This window comes from Tuber melanosporum, assembly GCF_000151645.1.
Source record: "Tuber melanosporum whole genome shotgun sequence assembly, scaffold_134, strain Mel28".
In the NCBI taxonomy this organism is placed as follows: domain Eukaryota; kingdom Fungi; phylum Ascomycota; class Pezizomycetes; order Pezizales; family Tuberaceae; genus Tuber; species Tuber melanosporum.
In genome coordinates, this window is record NW_003298791.1 from 220,576 (window position 1) to 227,494 (window position 6,919).

Below are 6,919 nucleotides of genomic sequence, written 5' to 3' on the forward strand. Positions count from 1 at the left end.
GACAGAACCACTTCTGGACTCCTCTTTCTGTCGACAAGGCGTAAGATGGAAGGCGGCAGTGTATACGGTTTTAATCTAATACATTCTTTTCTGTGATGTTATAGTCACAGGATGCAACTGAGATTGATATGTATGATGATGTGCGGGCCTGGTAAAGGGGCCAGAGAGGAGTGTTGGAGACCAGACATTCTGATTCCAGGTGAGGTTATTCCACCTAGAGTGACTCTTGGGTATCGAATCCTGGTATTCCTAACATGAGCTCCCTGCTCTTCAGGCTTCGCCCTGAATGCCTTTTTGGTACATTACAAATAAAAAATTAAACACATTAAGTCTCAAATATTAGCTCCTTTAAGACCCCATGAGAGCAGGGTAAAAAACCTTCCATGTTTGCTTGGCCATGGTAGGAAAACCTTTTCTTCATTGTCCTTCCTCTGCCCACTGTAGCATTTCTGGATTATCATGGTGGAATATTTCTACCATTTCCTTTGCATTATCCATGCCTGTAGCAGGTTCCCGGTGTTCTCATCCTTGAACTAACCTTGCCATTTAACAAAGAACCATAATTGGCCTACCTCCAGGTAGTGACTGCATACTCATTTTCAGTAAGAGCATATCTCAGTTCTCATGATTTTCTCTATTTCTCATTGTAAGTCGTCTATGATATCCTCGGCATCTCAGGAAAATTGTTGTTGCTCTGCATGTGCTGACGCCCTGTATCATTCTAACACAGATACATAAAACATTGGATGAATGTTCTATAGATCAGAAATGTTGAGAGTTCAGGCATGATTTCTTCTTCTCTCTTAGATCACAAATGGTCCCTTTAATTTTAGAATGAGTTTTTTGACTTCTAATATGTACCAATGTTCTTTGTGTTTAACATTGCTTTATCACCGATTTTGAAGTCTGGTTGTTGCTTGGACTTTCTATCATATTATTTGGCAATGGCTTCTTGTATCTGATCGAGTGAATATCTTGCTTGCTCATGGATCGTCTTTATCCGGTTTGCATAAAGTGTAGCTCCTGGATTTTATGCCTTGTATTCCTTCATCTATTCTGTGTATGGATGAAACCCATAGTTTGTGTAGAAAAGGATCATTGCATATACATTAATTGCTGAGTTATTGTAGGCATGTTCGGCTAAGGGTAGTAATTGGTACTAGTCCTCTTAGCTGTAATTGACGAAACTTCGCAAGTAACCTTCCAGTACTTCGTTGGTTCGCTCAGTTTGTCCGTTCCTCTGTAGGTGGTATGCCATCGACATCCTCCTTTTTATGCTTAACGTTTTGCACAAGGATTCCCACAATTCTTCAGCACACTTCGGGTCCATATCTGTGACAATTTCTGTTCATCAGCTATGTAGCTTCCAGATTTCCTTTATAAAAACTGTAGCCAAATCCATTGCCGTGGCAGTCCCTTCTAATCCAACAAAATAGACGATTTTTGTAAACAAGGTGACTACCACCATAATTTGAGTTCAATCTTGACTTTGGGGTAACTAGGTAATAAAGTCGACGGAAATTGATGCCCAAGCTGTTTAGGATATTGATAGTAATTGTCTTAGATTATATTTCACTTATCTTAGAGATTTGTTGTGTTGACAATCATCACACCACCGGATATAATTGTTTACCCAATCTGCCAGACCTTTCCAATAGATCTCCCTGATAATTATTTCAAGGGCTTTTGCTTGTCTGAAGTGTCCTGCTATCTTAGTGTGGCAACAACCTTCAGCTATTGTTGTACAAAGGTCCTATTTCTTTAGTATAAATAGTCTTTACAAATAGTAAAACAACTCATCGGATAAGGTCCAGTCTTTCAGGAAAGGTTTGCCATTGTCTCGTAGTTTCTCCAACTCATTTTTTCTTTTAAGCCATTCTCTATCTCCAGAGATGGCCACTTAGACTTTCTCCAAAAATTCCGGATTGAATTTCTTCAATTCCTTTGGGGCTAGTATAGCACTAGTCATAAGGTTCTGTTCAGATATTTTGGTAGTATTATATCAGTTTGTATTCTGGTCAATTGATGTATGTAACCGGCTGACTATCGGTTCCAATTTCCAGATAGCAATAGCCCTTGTTGTAATGTCTTTGCTGCTGAATCCTGACCCCCCTCTTTCCGTATCTTATAGGTAGTCAATTTCCACCATATCGGCAGTGTTAATATTTTCTACTACCAGCTGGGCAATTTGATTGCCGGCTTTGATGAGACCATCCATATCTCGATGGTTGAATAGCAATACGCGGAGTTTGTTAGTATCATCTGCATCCATTACACTGGTACCTGTAGAGATACGGCTTTTGACCCCTAATCTACTTCTTGGAGCAATTTTCCCATAAGCTCCGACTGGTAGCCCAATTGCGATACCAGTCCCCAGAATTAACTGTCCCCGTGATGGGATTATATCTTCTTGTATAGTATAAAGCACATGGCGTACTGCCATCCTTGAACCTTTTACTTAATAACCTTACTCTTATATCAAACTGTTTTACTTGAATCATGGCGTCCAAGTTGTTCCAGCTTGCTGTTTCCAGTATATTACCTGTGCTTATCTCTTCTGTTGTGCTGCTTGTTATTTGGCATATTTGAATTTCCTCATCTACAGTTCTTGTTACTGAACTGACTTGTAAAGATTTAGGTTTCATTATCACTTGTTTGTGATGTGCAGCTCTCTCCTCAGAAAGGTACCCCATCCATCGCCTCAGTGCATCAGGTTTGCCACTTCTTGTACCTGGGCGGTAAACAATTTTGACATGGTAATCCACCAACATTTGCGCTCAACAGATCTGGTGCTTGCTCCAGACCTTGGAGGTGAGCAAATATTGGAGGTTTTGGTGATCGGTGTAAATAATCATTGATTTCTTGGTTCCAACCAGGTAGTGTCGCCATTCTTCGAGTGCTTCTAATATTGCCAGCTGTTCTTTGCCGTGGATTACACAATTTCGTTCTACGGAATTTAGTTCTCAGGAGTGAAAATCTACATGATGTAGTCTTTTCTCCACAAACTGGGACAGGATGCAGCCTAAAGTAAAGTCACTACTATCCATTACTACCACCATTTCCCTTTCTGAGAAGAAATGGTGTAAAATTGGGGCCAAAGTAAACCTTCTCATAAGCTCCTAAAAGGCCTTTTCCTGTCCTGAGCTCCACTGGAACCTTTTTGGATCACCCTTCAATGTTTCTGTAATTGGAGCACAAATCTTTGAGAAGTTTTCTATAAAATGCCAGTTGAGGTTCGCAAATCGGTAGAATATGTGAACTTCCTTAACAGATGTAGGTGATTTCCAGTTTAATACGGAATTCACATTTTGGGTACTCATAGATACCCTATTAACAGCTATCATATAGCCTAAGAAATCCACTTCTTTGACAGGGAAGACTGATTTTATTATTGAAATCGGGAGCTGAAAATCCTCCAATCTCTGTAACACTTTTGTTACAAACTCGATATATTCTTTCTCATTTTTAGAATAGATGAGGATATTGTCCAAATAATATATGACTCCTTGGTCCAAAAATTGCCGAATGCCATAATTCATCATGTCCTGAAATATAGCTAGAGGGTCAGCCAACCCGAAAGATATTACTTTGTATTTGTAATCTCCGTATAGTGAACAGAACGCTGTTTTCCATTCATCTCCTTCCTTGATTCTGGTGAGGTTGTAACCATCTTCAAATCAATTTTGCAAAAGATGCTAGCTCCTACTCCACAATCACATAATTCTGACTGTAGTAGTGGTGGATACTTATTTAGTATAGTTATCTTATTTTGATTGCCATAGTCTACTACCAGTCATAGTCTTCCATCTGCATTTGGTGTAAAGAGGATAGAAGAACTAAAGGGTGATTGACTCCTTGTGATCTTTCCTTGTCATAACAGATCATAGAGGTATTCCCATAACCACTTAAGTTCTTTATCAGAGAGACAATAAATAGGTCTCTACGAGAGTTTTACTCCTTCGACTAATTAAATTTCATGATCAAAGGTTCTTCAAGGTGCCAGTTTTGCCGCCGTTTGCAAGAGAAATAGATTCAGGAATATCTAGTAGTACTTTAGGAGGAAATCGAAGTTGATCTCCTTAGAATCTTTTATAGTTCTAATTCTTCCTACTTGGATTGTATTTTCCTTCCAAGAAACTGTTTTATCATATTCAAACATATCTGCAATTCTTTCGTCTTCCTCTTTCAAACAAGATTTGCATTTGTGATCTCTGAATTCCCATTTTATATATTCTCCAACAGTGGATAAGGGATGTTCTAAATGCCACCACTCGAAAGGGTTTATCATCTGATAATCTCCTGCAGCTGCAATTTTGCAATCAATTTCGGACATGTGTTTGTTTCGTCCTATTTTAAGCCAAATAGGATATGTGTCAAACTTTCCTCTCAATGGATCTGGTACTCCATAAAAGTGTAAAATATTGACCAGATTCGGTATCTCTCAGAACCCAATCTTCTTTCCTTTACAGGTTCTTTGTTGATTAGGAACACATTGGATCCTGAATCTAATAATACTCATATTTTGTAGTGTTGACGGTTTTGGTTTATACCATAGATATAAGCATATCACTCAGGTCAGTGATATCTTATAGGTTTTAGTATGCTAAAAGCGGGTTGCTTTGGGTAAGGCATTAAATGATCATTCTGTCATTTCAATATATCTGAGGTTTTGATAATAACTGGGATGTTTGTTACCGTTCCTGTGCAGTTTTGACCACTTAGGTCTCCTCATACAAACTTGTTTCGTTTTAGTATATTGGGCAGCCAACTACTAGCGGTCTTTACCCCATGCCGAGGAGTCCCCATAGCTTCCACATTTCTACCTGTAGAATTGTTAGGCGGAGACAACTTGATAGACATCAAGATTTTCTAGGCCAATCGAGATTCGTTTGTGTAGACGGAGATTGTCTAGGAAGGCTCGAACTTGGCTCGTTTCGTTTATGACTACTAGGAGTAAAGTAAAGTAAAGTAGGTAGAATCGTAAAAACAATATTATATTGTTAAGGTCTCTTCTCTGTTGCTTGATGATGTCTAAAGCTTGGGAGGCACTTCGATATTTATATTCCGCGTCTGAGTGTTCGTGGACTACATCTATTTATCATACAGCTATGTACTTCTTCAATCGTAATTCGTAATGTCGAGTTTTCTTCTAAGATGCGAACACCTGTGGACCCTGAAAACCATCACACCCCCTTCTGTAATTATGATATTTCTTGTTAGAAAATGTACTGTCCCCCAGTAGTAATATCCCGATTAGCAGAGTCTTTAGACTTATAGCCTAGTTCTTAAGTCGAACTGACTTGGCTCCAATTGTCTTCGCTATTGATAAAATGATCAGTCTTATCCACAGCTCTATCTGCAAAGGTGGTCGTCATTACAACCATTGTAGGTCATTTGATTCCAACCCTTTGTAACTCCATACCTAACTCATAGATTTTCTTTGGATGACTTCCTATTCACTCGCAGGAAGCCACTCCACTAGACTGGTAATTAATCCCTCGGTCGGCAACCTTTGGTTGCTCTCTGGGTAGTAGGTTTCAGTAACCATTGTAGTATTCGAGAATCACACCATCATTACAACGTGTTCCGAAACCCAGTTGCAACACTCCGTGAAGTTTGTTGGCTTCTTTGATAGTGTCTTTTGAAGTTCTAGACTCTTCTGGTGTATGCGATTGTATCGGTCTCTAGTACAGATCCTTTACTATTTGATACCATCTCATTATGCGAAATCGTCCCATTACTTACAGCCCATACCAAAGCTCTCATACCTTTGAAGCCTAGTAACTCTCTGTATAGTTGACGGAATTACTCCATTCCACTTCCCAGGCCTATCCGAAGGTCCCCTCTCATATATCTTGCGAACAGCATCCGGTCGGACAGACGGCGGCGACGTATATGGTGTTATTCTAACACCTTCCATTCTGTGGTAATGTAGTCACAGGACGCAACTGAGATTGATATATGTGATGACATGCGGGCTACGTAAGGGAGCCTGAGGGGGGTGTTGGGGACCAGAGATTCCGATTCCAACTGGGGTTACCCTACTTAGAGTGGTTCCTAGGTATCGGATTCTGGTATTCCTAACAAGAATCAATCTAGCAGGTCTTTGCTAATGTCCAGATATTATGGAAACAAAAGCCTGGTGCGTAGAGCTCATTGGCTGTCTCTTTGATAACCTTTCTATGCTGATTCTCCACCCTCACTTAACAGTAGACAGTGTCCTCACTTTATCAGGTTAGGTTCAGTACCAGCATAGCACCTAAGAAGCAGTAACTAATGGTAAGCTCTAGAGCTCTTGTACCTATTTCTCGTATAGATCGAAGATGTGATTCTCTTTTTCCTCTTAATCCTTCTTCTTAGCACTACTGTCAGTCCCTCCAGTACCCTTAGTACTGTCTGTTTCCTATCTAGGTTTTGGTCCTTGTCGAAGACCTTTTAGTTTCTAGGTCATCTGCCTTACTACACTAGCGGACATGTACCAGGCTATTAGGGACAAACTTACAATACTCCTTTGGGAAGCATAGAGGCACTACCACTGCTGATATTGCTCTTTATTGATTCCTGTGACCTTGTGGCAAGAAGGATGCATGTACTCCCACTCAGGTCCTGATTGAAAGGTTGATTTCTTTGCTTTGCTGAAGCCTGTTTTGCTATTGATTTTGACTCCTAGAGAGCATGTCTCTTCTAAACTACCCAAGCACTATTGTTGTCGGTACTAATGAAATGGCCTAGGGTATTTCTTCATCTTCGCCTAGTTCTCAGAGCTTGTTGCGTTTTGGAACTTGGACTGTGGAGATTTTTCTGGCATGGTACACCGTAGTTGCAATTCTATGCCTTTGTGTCTTGAATGGACGGTTGTCTACACTTGTTCTAGACACTTGAATTTGTTCTGAGCAGGTTTTATACTTGTAGCCTTTCT